This window comes from Ictidomys tridecemlineatus, chromosome 2 (assembly GCF_052094955.1).
Source record: "Ictidomys tridecemlineatus isolate mIctTri1 chromosome 2, mIctTri1.hap1, whole genome shotgun sequence".
Classification (NCBI taxonomy): domain Eukaryota; kingdom Metazoa; phylum Chordata; class Mammalia; order Rodentia; family Sciuridae; genus Ictidomys; species Ictidomys tridecemlineatus.
In genome coordinates, this window is record NC_135478.1 from 28,767,359 (window position 1) to 28,783,338 (window position 15,980).

Below are 15,980 nucleotides of genomic sequence, written 5' to 3' on the forward strand. Positions count from 1 at the left end.
TATTTAATTTTGAAATGGGGTCTTAGTAAATTGACCAGGCTGACCTTGAACTTGAGATCCTCCTCCCTCAGCTTCCCTAGTTGGGAGTACAGGCCTGGCTCAGGGTTGAGCCTTTATAGTGTAACAAGACATCTACACAGTGGTGTCTAAGAAGAAAAGGAATTATTTATTCTCCTGTATCTCTCAGATGTTTCTTTTCAGCTGGATGTGGTAGTACATGCCCTACTTTTTAGGTTTTTTTTTTTTTTTTTTTTTAATATTTCAGTGACTAAAATGTACAGAGAATAACACTTGGAGACAATACCCAGCTTAAGTAGATTTTAACATTTTCCTATATCTGCTCTAAGATCCCTTGTTGAAACAAAAACTAATTTTAGCCAGGTGGTGCACACTGAACCCCAGTGACTCCAGAAGCTGAGGCAGGAGGATTGCAAATCCAAGGGCAGCTTAGTTTTGACCTTGTCTCAAAACAACAAAACTAAAGAGTTGGTGATGTAGCTCAGTGGAAGAGTGTTTGCCTAGCATGCAAGAGTTCTGAGTTCAATTCTTAGTACTGTCAAAAAAAGAAAAAGGAAAAGTTTTTTTTTTGTGTGTGTGTGTGTGTGTGCACTTTTTGTTATTGTGTTTTGTTGTTGTTGTTGTTTGTTTTTGTTTTTAGTACCAGGGATTGAACCTAGAGATGCTTAACTACCGAGTCATATCCCTAGCCCTTTTTTTAAAATTTCTTATTTTGAGAGAGGGTCTTACTGAGTTGCTGAGGCTGTCTTCAACTTGTGATTCTCCTGCCTCAGCCTCCTGAGCCACTGGAATTGCAGGTATATGCCATAATGCCCAGTGAAAAAGTCTTAAAGTACTATTATGTTGAAGCCCATTATTATATACAATTAAAATGCTCTACCTCTAATCGTATTCTTCCTTTTTGTTTTTGAAATATTTGGTTTTTAGTTTTAGATGGACACAATATCTATTTTATTTTTATGTGGTGCTGAGGATGGAACCTAGTGTTGCAGGCATACTAGGCAAGCACTTTACCACTGAGCCACAACCCAGCCCCTATTCTTCCTTTTTTAAGGGTAAACATTATATTAAATTTGGTAGATCTCCATTCTTCTCTGTTTTTATTGTCTATACCAAATATGCATAGGAATATGCATTGGAATAACATGGATACTGAAAAATAGCCCAAGAAAGCCAGCATCAAACCCATATAAACATTTGGTAAACAAGAGAGGTAATCTTGTGTACCAAAGAAAGAGTTGCTCATTTAAATAAACGAGCAAATAAACAAAAATCAATGTAGAATCATTTATATTTATAAAATATAAAAGGCAAATCTAAACATTTTAGAAATAAAGGAGAACATTTCTGACTTTGAGGTTACCACAGAAACAAAATATAAACCATAGACTGCAAGAAAATATTTCCAAGACAGATTTTTTTTAAAAAAAAAATCGTTTATTTTTTTAATTGTAGGTGGACACAATACCTTTACTCTATTTATTTATTTATTTTTATGTGGTGCTGATTGAACCCAGGGCCTCGCATGTGCTAGGCATGCTAGGCAAGCACTCTACTGCTGAGCCACAACCCCAGTCCTCCAAGGCAGATTTTTAACCAAGGATAATATTCAAGTATGTCAAGATCTCTGAAGTGAAGGAAAAAACTCAAAGGGAAGTCACTGGATATAAACAAACAACTCACAGAAATGTGGAACCCTAACAGGTCCAAAAACAAATGAAAATGATGATCAAGTTCATTGGAAATATGAGATAGGATGAGGTATCATCTCAGTCCCAGACCAGCAAAAATATTAGTTCAACAAACATCAAGTTCAGAACAAGAGTAGGAAAACAGTGTCCTTAGCCCTGCTGATGGGGGACTCGAAAATATTTAGCCATGTTAAAATGATGCATCTTTTTTTTTTTTTGGAAGTGGGGTTCAAACCCAGGGATTTGCAAATGCAAGACAAGAGCTTTGCCACTGAGCTATATCCCAGTTCCCAAAATGATGTATACTTTTGACCCCAGCGATTTAGCTTCTAAGTCCTTGCCCCCACATATAAACTCACGTGGAGACATTCGGGTATGTTTGTTCATTGTAACATTGAAATGGTCAAAAGCTGAAAACCATGTTAAAAGTTTTCTTTCATCTGGGTTCGGCCCAGGAAGCTGAGGCAGGAGGATCATGAGTTCAAAGCCAGCCTCAGCAAAAGCGAGGCACTAAGCAACTCAGTGAGACCCTGTCTCTAAATAAAATACAAAATAGGGCTGGGGATGTGGCTCAGTGGTTGAGTGACCTTGAGTTCAATCCCTAGTACGAGAAAAAAAAAAAAAAGTTGCAACAGAGGATATGTAAATTGTTTCATTATCATACAAAAGAATATCAAATAGCATTTACAATAAATGAACCATGGCTGGGGATATGACTCAGTGATAGAGCATTTGCCTGGCACGCGTGAGGCCCTGAGATCTTTCCCCAGCATGCAAAAAATATAAAAGAACTGCAGTTTTATGTATCAGATAAACTTCAAATACTATTAATTTGATAAAATCTTAAGAGCTGAGAGGGCAAGTTCAAAATTTTTTAATATTTATTTTTTAGTTATAGGTGGACACATATCTTTATTTTAATGTGGTGCTGAGAATCAAACCCAGTGCCCCACAGATACTAGCTAGGCGAGTGCTCTACCTCTGAGCCAAGACCCCAGCCCAAAAGTGCTCTGTTCTACTTTACTTTTTGTTATAATTTTAAGGATGGGTTTGATAAGTTCCCATTTTTAAAGAATTTTCTTTAAGAAATTGCCTTGAATTTAAAGATTAATTTGGGGAAGAAAATGATATCTGACTGCTTGAACTTCACTTTCATGAACATAGAATACTGATTTAATTAACTTATTATTTTTCAAGAAGATTTTATGGTTTTCTTCATAAAGGTCTTATTCATCTGTTGGATTTATTCTGGATACCTTATTTTTGAAGCTACTCCAAATGTAATCTTTTTTTTTTTTTTTTTTAAGAGAGAGAGAGAGAGAGAATTTCAATATTTATTTATTTTTTTTAGTTTTCAGTGGACACAACATCTTTGTTGGTATGTGGTGCTGAGGATGGAACCTGGGCCACACGCATGTCAGGCGAGCGTGCTACCACTTGAGCCACATCCCCAGCCCACCAAATGTAATCTTAATTTAAAAAATTACATGTTCTGATTAGTGTATTGGAGTAGGAATGCAGTTGAATTTTGATCATTGAATTGTTTTCCATAATGCTGCTGATATCTTCTGTGTTACTGTGATAGTTTTTCTGTGACTTCTTGTCAGAATCCTCACATTCTGGGTTTATCTATTTATGTTACATGGTGACTTAACTTGTTCCTCTATCCTCAGTATTTCCTGTAAACTAAAAGATAGCTCTGAAGACCTCCTTGAACTCTGGGTAGTCAGTTCATTTTTCAAGTCTTTCCTGTATGTGATTTGGCATCCTTCATCAGCAGGTGTGTGCTCTGGTCATCCCACACTTAATGCCCATGTGTTCAGCAGATTTGGGGACTGCAATCTGATCCTCCCACTGTAAAGTTCCCACTTTTTAACTAAAAGCTTCCATCCATAGCTCTTACCTAAATCTGTTATTTTTTTAGGGATCCTAACTGGCAACTTCACAATTCACTTACTCCTACCACTCTTTTTCTGGGGGTGGGGGTTACCTGGGATTGAACACAGGGGCACTCAACCACTGAGTCACATCCCTATTTTATATTTTATTTAGAGACAGGGTCTCACCGAGTTGCTTAGTGCCTCGCTTTTGCAGAGGCTGGCTTTGAACTCGCGATCCTCCTGTCACTGGGATTATAGGCATGTGCCACCGTGCCCGGCCCTACCACCTTTATTTAGCTAGAATTCAATATTGCTCTTATGATTTAGCATGCATACTTGACTTCAGCATCTACCCATCTCTTGGACAATATTAAGACCCTTCAAATTAATGGCCCATCAGTTTTCCCATCTACTGTTATTACTGCCCACTATTTAAAATCTATCTTAACACCTTCCTCAGAAGATCTATTGGTGTGGTTCTTTTAGGCAGTCATTGCTGTTTTCAATTTACCAGCATGTTTTCATTTTCATTCACCATTGCTTCTTTCCAACCTACTCCTTATTTTTGGATTGTTTTCTTCTAACTCAAGTGTGGGTCGTTCTTTGAGCAAGAGTTTGGAAAGGAGTATATTTTGCCTGGATTCTTAAAAGCAGCTAAGGGTATAGAATTCTAGATTAATATTATTTTTCCTTATAACTTCAAAGATATTATTCCATTGTCATCTGGTCTCTGATGTTGCTGTCTATTTACATTTATAGTAGATAATATGTTTATTTAAGGTTTTATCTTTGTATTTGGTGTTGAGCTTCACTGGAAATATCTAGGTGAATTTATTTTAAGATGCCGAGGATGTGGAGTGCTGTTTTAGTTTGAAGATTGATGTTCTTAATATCTGGAAAATTCTCATCTGTTTGCATCTTGAGATTGTGTTTCCTTATTATCTCTCTGGTTCTAGATCCCCTAATAGATGTATGTGGGACCTTCTTATTTCATCTTCTGTAAGATTTAACCTCTACTTACTTACTTTCTTTTTTCTTTCCTTCCTTCTTCCCTCCCTTCCTTCCTTCCTTCCTTTAAACTGGAGGTGAACCCAGGGATGCTTAACCACCGAGCTACATCCCAACCCTTTTAAAATTTTTTTATTTAGAGATGGGCTCTCTCTGAGTTACTGAGGCTTGTTTTGAACTCGAGATTCTCCTGCCTCAGCCTCCCAAACTGCTGGGATTACAGGTGTGCACCACCATGCCCAACTGGGCTTTGAACTGTTAACTTCTACTTTATATTCTGTCTCCTGGTGCTACATTCTAGATGGTAGGCATTAATTTTTCTTAAGATATATTTAACCAATTTATTGAATTTTAACCCTTATTTACTGTTTAGCAGGTCCATTGAGTTTCTAACTTTTTTAACTCATTTTCTTTCAGAATATTCTATTAAAATCATAAGTCCTTTGGGTGCCAATTCTCCTGTGGAGATTCACAGAATTTGGATTTACTGAATCCTCTTCATGGTGATTCTATCCTATCATTTGTGAGCGTGAGCTCTAAGTTTCCAATGGCTCAGTCTTTTTTATTTGGTCTTGTGTCTGGATGCCTCACACAGCCACCTATTCCCTCCTCTCATGTGTACTTGGAGCATTTATCTGTATTTAGCACCTGCAGGAAGATCGCTCTCCTAGAAGCAGTTTGGGACCTGCTGTTTGCACCAGACAAACCAGTTTGCTCCCGTCTTTGGAATTATCTTAAATTGGATTGAACCGAAAGTCTACATGGGCAGTAGGAGAAGAAACCAGCTTTTAGTAAAAACAGCCTATGTACAGTAGGTGATGGACGGTGTTTTAAGCTATCCTTGGTGCCTTGGTGCCTCCTGTGTCTGTCATCACAAACAATGATGCCTAAGTCACCCTTAAACTCAGTGGCTTAAATGAAAGCTATTTATTTAGCTCTCGAGCCTAAAGGTCAGAGTTCAGGCCACTGGGCTCTTCTTCTCTTAGCAGGCCTAGCGTATATTTTTGGGCACAGGCTTGCCAAGGCCTGGAAGCTCTTAGTCAGGTAGGAAAATTGGTCCTCTTCCTCTTTCCTCTTTCTCAGACGGGCCTGGGCATTTTTTTTTTTTTTTGTGCAGTGGCAAAGGAGGAAGACAGATAAGCCCCCAAAGTCTAAGTGTTTGTCAGGCTTCTTTGATCCCCCTTGCTAGCATTCTCACACCCAGAGTCAGGTGCAAGGAGAACGGCGGTGCCTCTGCTGGGCCAAGAGCATGGTAAAGGGCAGGGGAAAGAACTGGGGCCAGCCATGCACTCATTCTTACATCCTCCCCACCCCTCAACCTCCTTGAGCACATGTCATAATCAAGAGTGGTAGCTCCTGCCATCGGTGGGCATCTTCTAATTGATTCAAGTTATGAATCAACAGGGGAATCTAGAAGTTTTCTGTTGATATGGAAAGCTGTCCAATTTAATAGGACTTTGTGGGGCTGGGGATGTGGCTCAAGGGGTAAAGCGCTCGCATGGCATGCACAGGGTGCTGGGTTCGATCCTCAGCACCACATAAAATAAAAATAAAGATGTTGTGTCTGCAGAAAACTGAAAAATAAATATTAAAAAAATAGGACTTTGTGTCTTCATGGTACAGATGAAAAACTTAATGGGGAGAAACAAGCAGAGGTCCCTAAGCCCAGGTCCCTACACTTTCAACACCCTGTAATTTGTGCTAGATGTGAAAGGACTACAGGCAGAGAGGGATCGAAGGCCCAGGATACTACACTTGTTTATGGGGAAGTTGGAGGAAGCCGTACAGTAATTATGCAACTTTATAAGAATGAAAGTGCACTGGTAGGGGAAGTGACTTTATTTAAAAAAAAAAAAAAAAAGAGGGGGCATTTGGGGCCACTTGTCCATAGCTGTAATAAAACAAAAGAGTTATTCATTTCCCCTTGGCCTCCATGCACTCCTCAGGGTCAGACATATTCATACCTGACCAGTTGAGATCTGCCATCCCCTCTTAGTAATGAGCTAGATTATCCTTTTTTTTTTTTTTCCTGGACCCAGGAGTTGACATTTTGTTATCCTAAGGAGATCACAGGCAAAGAAATGTGTCCAGAGAACATCCATCCTAAATAGTGTTCAAGTTTATCTACGTAGAACTGAACAAAATCAACCATCCATCTGTTAATCTGTTGATATCAAAGCAGGTATAAAAGCCAAGGAGCTCAGGTAAGCAGAGGGGATTATCAGCTTGTGCAGTTTGTAAATAGATGAAGATAAACCAGCTGGCCCTGTAGAAGTCACCATTAAAGAGCCTGACACATCTGGCAGATGATAACAATCTTTGCAGTTAACAATGGCTTCTATGGGACTGGGGATGTGGCTCAAGTGGTAGCGTGCTCACCTGAGGCACTGGGTTCTATTCTCAGCACCATGTAAAAATAAAATAAAGATATTGTATCCACCTAAAACTAAAAATAAATATTAAAAAAAAAGAGTGGCTTTCATAATTTCTCATTGGACATCTCAATCCTTTATGGTGGTTCCACAGTTATGGTGAATTTGAGCATGGGTTCATTTGTCTGCAGTAGAGATAATCAGGCCATATATGTTTGATTGAATTTTTAGTTTAAATACTTTTATCTATTGAGATTGCTTCCTATTTCCATATATATAACAGATACTGAGTTTACAATTAAATAGTTAAGTGTTCCCATATTGAGGGACACCTAATAGATGGTATGTCTCTTCTAGTCCAGTCCTGGTTGGCCTAAAGAGCTGACCATACAGCTAGGCAATTAGTGACAACTCATATTTTTCAGTAGATATTAGGGCAGGGCATCCTATGTGAAGCTAAGTTTGCATACAGAGTGTCCACTGCTGTGGGCCACCTGCTGTTCACCGTTACTGGATGGCTGGAGCCTTCCAAAGGACATTCTCATCTTGGAGGTAAGTGGGCTTTTTCATTGATAGTTTCTTGTCAGGTGGCTTATTTTGCAGGTAAGATCTTTATTAAACCAATAGTTTGGGTAAAACAATGGGAAGGACACTTTTTCTGCCTAATGCATGGGCAACTAACTACCTGTTTGTGAAGAAGGTTAAACTCACAGGGGCTGAGTTTAACCCATCATTGGAAGATCCATTTCCTGTCATGATGAGACTTCCTGGAACTTGTCTCATCTGTGGAATTCAGTTCTGAATTGCAGGAGAAATGGCATATCCTGAAAAAAGTCAGGACAAGAAGATGTCAAGTTAAACTGTTAAGATTTGGACTCAGTATTGTTAGCAGTTGCCTGTCAGGACAGGAGAGGCAATTGCTCAAGGACCCAGAAAGACCTTCTGCCAGACCCTAATGAGCTATGCAACCAGTCACAGACACCTGAAGGAAATAGAAGGTCTAGAGCAAGGCTGTTTATGCTGCCTGGACTACTGATAAGATAATTTGTGATTATGGCCCTCATTCAGTTTGACCATGTCTGATTAGTTGGGGTGGAGGCTGTATGGATAGTCCCAGGTTTGGGGTATACTATGTTCAGTAAGCAGCCAGGTTTGCTGTGGGACCACGTTTTCTATAGTTGATGGTACTACCAAGTTTTACCTTATTTGATTATGAAATATCTCTTTGAGCTGTGACATAGCTCCCAAGATGGTCATTTGGAAGGCAGAACACTTAGATTTTGTCCTTGTTCAGGGTCATCTGTCATTAGCTATGCTTGAGTGACAAGTGACACAGTAGAGGCTGCATTCTCGGTGCAACCTTTGTGTAAATGCCTGCACTTCCACCAATAGTTCACCTTGTGCTAGGTTTGCCCTGCCCATTGATTCTGTTGTCACTGGAGAATTTAGGATAATAAGAATGTACTTAGTAGGCTGTGCCAAACTAATTTCTCATCCCTAGGGTAATTAAAAAAAAAAAGGCACAAAGATATTACAGCAATATCTTAGACTTCAAACCCGGTACCAGATATGATGGTGTAGCCATCATATGTTTTGTAGAATTGAAGCCAGACCAGCAGATAGACAAGGGTCAGATCCAGAGAATGGAAGAATTGCAATATTAATTCATTTGGAGCCTTTTCTCCACCCTTATCAGGATAACCTGTCCCTGCTCCAATCTGTTGCTAAGGTAACCTTTCCCAGGGATTGTCCCTCCCTACCGGGAGTTGTTAGTCACCTCCCTTCCTACCCCTGTCTGTGTGGATCACTCCTCCCAGGGCCCCTCCAACCTACTTGTTTCCTACCTTTTGGCCATCCCACTGAGCATTTCCTGGGCAGGAAGGAGAGAGAAGGGGGAAGAGAGCAAGAGAACAGAGGAAGCCTAGGATATATAAAAAGGCAGAATACCTTCACCTTCCTGGGATATCAGGATATCAACAATGGCCCCCTTCTCCCTCCCAGGAGAAGCCTATATTACCCCTTTTTAAATAAACCCTGCTTTATATGCTTGCCTCAGCGAGTTTCTCTAATGTTATATTTCAACATGTGAGGGAACAGGACACATGACCTGCTGTATCACATTCATTCCTTTGCAGAAACATTCATTCACTTTTATGATGTCAGTCACTATCAAAATGTAGCTAAAAGTTTGGTCCCTGTCCCCAATGCCAATTTAATAATGAGGACACAATTTTGAGAAAAAAGAAAAAGAAGGTTTAATGCTTTGCTAGCAAAGGAGAAACACAGGGGACTCCTGTCCCACCAAAGACTGTGACTCTCCCCATCAAGGGGGGGATTTGGCAGGAGGGAGTAGGGTGTTGTGGCGTTAAAGGAACTGTTCAAGGGTTACATGCCAGGTGTGTTCTGGTGGGGGATTCATTTATTAATTTGGGAAGTGAATTTGTTAATTCACTTCCTAGATTCTCAGCAGGCATCTGCTTCCTGTAGTGGGTGTGTTCCAGGGCAATTAACTAGGGAAAGAAAAGATAACACTGGCTCCATAAGCTTGTTAGGGAGGGTGAGAGGGGAGAAGAGAGAAAAAAACATTAAAAAAAAAAAAAAAAAGTCTGGGGATGTGGCTCAAGCGGTAGCACGCTTGCCTGGCATGCGTGCGGCCCGGGTTCGATCCTCAGCACCACATACCAACAAAGATGTTGTGTCCGCCGAGAACTAAAAAATAAATATTAAAAATTCTCTCTCTCTCCTCTCTCACTCTCTCTTTAAAAAATAAATAAATAAAAAGTTCTCTCTCTCACACACACACACTCTCTCTCTCTAAAAAAAAATTTAAAAAAAAAAGAGCAATGAGGGCTTATATTCAGAAGATGAAGGGACCCCTGTTACAAAAACAAAGGTCACCATGTTATTTATGCTTCTACAATGGACAGTAGAACTCCCAGAATCCATTGGCCAGACAGGATGTTCAACTTAAAGGAAGTTTTGCAGAGCATCTGTGTCAGTTTAATGCCTCACCAGTACTTGTTTTTCTCCCAGGAAGAGGCATTGTTTAAATCTTTACGCTTGGCAAGCTTTATGGGTAAACACTAGCCTTGTCTATGCATCTGACCCCTATATAGAGAGCCACCAATAAGGGGCACGACGAATGTGAGCAGATTCTGTTCAGTGAGCAGATTCTTGTCAAACAGCAGCAGGTACAACCCAGGCGACAAGACCCTCACAAAACCACAGCCTGTATCTTGTGAGTTTAGGAATGTTTGGGACTTCCTCCTGTGTGGGACTGAATTCAGGATCCAGTCCCATACCTAGTTCCTTTTTTGGGAGGGGAGGGAAACTAGGGATTGAACTCAGGGGCACTCAATCACTGAGCCACATCCCCAGCCCTATTTTGTATTAGTTGCTTAGCCCCTCACTTTTGCTGAGGCTGGCTTTGAACCCACAATCCTCTGGTCTCAGCTTCCGGAGCTGCTGGGATTACAGACTTGTGCTACCACGCCCAGCCCATACCTAGTTCTTATTCTTCTGCTGTAATTTGTCCTAGTCTGCATTGTGTCATTTCAGATTCAGGTCTTTGCTCCAGTAGGGCTGTGGAATCCTGTCCAGGTTTTGCATCAGCTCCACTCAGAGCTCCTCCTCCTAGAGTGTAGTCTGCCCTCCATATCTACCTCCACATCTGCAGCTTCTGCATCCATGGGTTCAGCCAATTGTGAAGGGAAATTATTTGAGGAAAAAAAAAACACTTGTGTCTGTACAGAAGGTGTGTGGATTTTTCGTTCTTATTTTTCCTAGAACAATACAGCATGATAACTATTTGTGTAATATTTACACATTGTATTAGGTAGTATAAGTAATCTAGAAATGATTTAAAGAATACAGGAGAGCTGCTTTAGCTATATGTAAATACCACAGCATTTTACATAAGGGACTTGAGCATCTGTGGGCTTGGGGACATTACAGGGGGGTCTTGGAACCAATTCCTTATAGATGTAACCAAAAGCTCAGTCCTTGTCCCTAATGCTAATTAATGCCAACATAATAATGAGGAAACAGTTTTGAGAAAAAGGAAAAAGAAGTCTTATTGCTTTGCTAGCAAAGGAGAAACACGGGACTCCTGTGACTCTTCCCATCAGGAGGGACGGGGGGTTTTAAAGGAACTCTTCAAGGGTTACATTCCACGCGTGAGCTCTGGTTAGGGGGTCCCAACTTGGGAGATATTCACTTCTTAGATCCTTAGAGGGCACCTCCTTCCTGTAGTGGGCATGTTCAAGGGCAGTTAACTAGGGGAAGGAAATTAACACTGTCTCCCTAATCTTGTTAGGGAGGGGGAGAGGAGAATAGAGAAAAATTATGTTCTTTTAAACAATAGCCTTAGAGGGTTGGGGATATAGCTCAGTTGGTAAAGTGCTTGCCTCTCATGCACAGGCCCCGGGTTCAATCCCCAGCACCAAAAAAAAAAAAAAAAAAAAGCTTTCAGAAGGTGAAGGGACCACTGTCCACTGTTCTGTGGATACTGAGGGGATGCTGTTGTCAGGGTGATACCACCAGTTATCAGTGACAAGTCCTGCTTCCCCACATGTTGAAGTTTGAACATTAGAGAAGCATGCTGAGGCAAGCATATAAAGTAGGGTTTATTTAATAGGATAACATAGACTTCTCAGTGGGGAGGGGGAGTGAAGGGGGTCATAACTGGTATCATGGTGTCCCAAGAAGCAAGGTGTTCTGCCCTTTTTATATGTCCTAGGCTTCCTTTGTTCTCCTGCTCTCTTCCCCTCATCTTTCACCTTCCTGCTTATATGACTAGGCCCAGGAATGCTTGGTGGGACAGCATTTCTCACTCAAAGGTGAGAAACAGGTGGGCTGAAGGGGGAAGGGCAAGATAGTGCAACCCAGGGCATAATAACAATCTTATGGCTCTCTATAGGGAGGAGCAGGGGCAGGTTCTTGTTAAGGGTGGAGGAAGGGCTCTGAAGGAATTAACATTTCATTCCCTCAAGAGGCAGTCTCCAACTTGTGGACATACTCAAAATTGGCCTCCTGGATTCGACCTGACTCGATTTACCTATCTATACTGACTGCCTATCTAAGTCTGGCTTCAAGGGGACACAAAATTCTGCCTGGGAGATAACTCTCAAGCTCCAGGAACATTCAAATTAGTAAGAAAACAGGTTTTGTTCAAAGCAAGCTTTGAAGGAAAATGGAAGAACCTTCAGCCATAGATGTTATAGCTACAAAATTCCATCTTTGAAATCCCTGAATGGAAGCAGAACTTTTAAAGGAGGAAAAGGCCAGGAAGTGAAATACACGTAGCTTTAGCTGGCCTGTGGAAGGCCTGAGGCCCTGGGCCATCTCTTCCCAGCTGTTTCCGCACCTCTGGGTGGGGGTTTGCAGGCCTTTAGCTTCCCTCTGAGTCTGTATACCCTAAAGGAACTTTTACAGGTTCAGCCTCTTCCTGGACCCTCCTTATCATTCTTAAAGAAGCCTGGACTTCTGGAGCCAGAATCTGCATCAACCTATTTTTAGAGGTGCTACGCTTTCAAATTCATTCTGTTTCCGGGACTATCAGTGCAGCCACTATTTTCAGCTTGTACCCTTGCATCCAATTGAACCTTCCTTGTCAGGAGTGAAAGCAGGGAAGAGGGGAGAGCTGATGAGAGGATGTGCTACTGAGTTGGTTGCCTCTGAGTGACTGCCCTCCAAGAAGCTGTGTAAAATGGGCCTCCATCCGTCAGCCCCAGGACAGAAGGAGGAAAACTACATCTGATGACTTCTGGGTCTCATTGGCCAATATTCTCCCACAGGATATGACCTGCAGGCTGCCGGGTATAGTTCCCTAGACAGTCCACAGGAAGCTCCCAGATGATAGCTGAAAGGGATAACCATACCAGAAGCACAGCTCTCAGGTTACACCAGCATGAAATGGTCATCACCCTTGCAGGGCTGGCACTGCAGTGGTGGCTGAGACCAAGAGGATGGGGAGGAAAAAAAAAAAGTGTGCGTAATGGCAAGGGAAGAAAGCCCCCAAAATTACATACAGGGTGGTACCCTCATTTAAATATAAACTGTCATGATTATTGCATTGTTTTTGTTTTGCAGCACCGGCAATCAAATCCAGGGCCTGCAAGTGCTCTACCATTGAGCTATATCTCAGTCCTAATTATATGAACTCAGGGGTGCTTAACCTCTGAGCCACATCCCCGCTGAGCTGCTCAGGGCCTTACTAAATTGCTGAGGCTGGCTTTGAACTCCGGAGTCTCCTGCCTCGGCCTCCAGAGCCACTGGGATTACAAGCATGCTCCATACCCGGCTCTAATTATATATACATTTAAGGCAACAGATGTTATAACTACAATGAAACTATAAGAAGAGCAAGCCGCTTGTAATTTCAGCTACTTAGAGGCTGAGGCAGGAGGTTGGCCTCAGTAACTTTGAGAAACTGTCTTGGAAAAAAAAGAAAAAAAAAAAAAAAAAAAGGTCTGGGGATGTTGCTGAGTGGTAGAGCGCCCCTTGTGTTCAATATCCAGTACCAGGAGGAGGAGGACAGGATGAGGGTGGGGAGAAAGGAAGGAAAAAAGCAAAAGCAGATACGCTGTGAATGGTGGATTGGGGAGGGGAGAAATGGGGGTGAGGATGGTGAGATGGGGAAGCATATAATTACAGTTAACTGCAGATTATTGTTGTTACTGTAGATTATTGTTATGATTCTTGCTTCAGTGTTAACTATATTATAACAAACTAATCGATCGACCAATAATCAAAGAGTATAAAAATATCATGACCCGAGGATTGCGATTAATTTGTGCACAATTTGTATATAAAACATACAAATTGGTGCTTTTAATCTGAACCCTGGAATCAGAAGAACTTGGCTTTCCAGAGGCGTTTGCTAGACCAAGATCCGGGACGCGGTGCCTCCAGATGGCCGCTAGAGGGCGTGCGCCACTAGGCGTGGGCGCGTGGCACCGTCTGGGGCTGCCACCTGCGCAGTGGGTTTTTGTTTTTGCAACAGAAGAGTTGTGCCCAGCTGGGAGGTGTGGCCGCGCAGTGAATAGGTGCAGCTGTTGGCAGGGGACCCGAGGGCGGGGCTCCCCGGGGAGAGCCTGTGCCCCTTGCTGCCCCCAGGTTTCTGGAGGAAGCAGCTGGCAGTCAGCCGGGCCTCTGTGGGCCTCTGAGCCTCAGCCCTGACTTTTTTTCTGCCACACTCCCCCAACTTCCCCCAGAACTGCCAGCACTTTGAAGACAAGGGCTTCATGTCCCTCTGGGGCAAGGTCAAACTGATGACTAGCTGGCTGCTTCTAGGACCCCCCACCCCAGACAGGTTTTGTTTGGCCTGAAATGTATCTTTAAAACGTTTCTTTTACATCATTTACAAATCAGAAGCTATTTAGCCTGAAAATCCATATTTCCATTTCTCTGGGTCACTAGGGCATCTGGCAAGACCGAGCTGTCGGCCTGGCAGCTCTCCCCAGATGTACCCCACCACGTGCACCATGCCCAGCTGAGTGGTCAAATCAGTATTCAGTGTGACAATTATTCTGGCTGTTATCTCTGTTCAGAGCAGAGCCAAGCAGCAACTTTTTTTTTTCCTTTTTTGCACAACTTTATATGGAGTTTTTTGTTTGTTCTTTTTTCTGCATATATAGAAAATGACAATAAAACTCTACCAATCCATTTTGTCTCAATTTCCTTGCAAGGGCTGGGCACTTGTTCTCTGGTAGTCTTCATAAGAATGCCCCTCTGGGGTTCTGCACATCTCCATCTACCTGGTATCAAGTGGTATCCTGGCATCTCCCTACAATTACAGTGGTTTCTAGACTTTAAAAGAAAAATTGTTTTTAAGCAGGATAATCCTCTTTTCAATATAAATCATTCCTGAAACTCTGTTATAGAAAATTCATGACGTTTACTTATTATGAAGTGTGTCCATAAGAACAGTGAGATCGTTGTGACAATCCCACAGTGGAGTAAGAGGTAGAACAGCTGTAGCCCGTCTCTGGATTCCTTCCAGTGCTGTTGGCTGTGTGGCCTGGAGGACTCTGGGCTCACCCAGAGAGGAAGCAGCAGGTTTTCAGGGGTTGGTCTCACACTCTTGGTCAGGGTCCCCTGAAGCCCGCACGAGGGGAGTCATCCTACGTGGAAGGGGTTCCCAGGGCCAGCATTCGCTGTTGATGACAGGGTGGTGTGTGCTTTAAGATGTTAACATCTTTTGCACATGCAGTCCGATTTCTGTGAGCCCTTGGAGCAGCTCTGAGAGTTCACAGGAATCAGTACAGAAACCCTCAGAAGAGGGGAAGTGGTGGTTACCGAAGGGCCCCAAGGACTTGCTATGTTTCCATGGCTTAGAGGTTTACTCTTCAAGCTAGAAAAAAGGCCTGGGAGTTCTGGGTCTCTCTGCTCCTCCACCTTGGGCCTGTCTGTGGACCTTAAGGCCACTCACTGCTCCTGAAGGAAGACAGCTGGCCCAGTCTAGGTCAAGTCCTGCTTTGTGTCCCAGAGGCTCTAAGTAGGACAGTTCCAGGTCAGGACCAAGAGACAGCCCAAACTGGGCCCACCCCTGGCTCACCTCCAGTCAGCTCTCTTCTTGGGCCTTTCTGCCACACGGTAGTGCATCAGGGTAGGTGGTTCCCTCACAAGACCCTCTAAGATAGGGGCCACATCCCTCTATAGAGAGCATCACAGCCCCCATGTTCCAGCGCCGGCCTTGGCAGCAGTCTTTCTGTCCATCTTTCAGGTGGTGAGAAAATAGCTATGGCAGAGGCTTGCCAGTAATGGCCCCGCCCTCCACCTCCCATCCCTTTCTTCCAAGGACCAGGCCAGGCTCAGGGAGGCTCTGCTGGCCAGAAGAGACTGCTTGTGGTGAGGAATGTGGGCAGACAGGTTGTGGCCTCATGTCTCGGTGCCTCTTGTTGCCACAGAAGCCAACACCCTTTCTTTAGACCTCAGGCCGCCATGATAAGCCAGGGAGGGCTCTTGGTCTTTTGGGGATGGCTGGCTTCAGACCCCCTACCCCTCTTCCA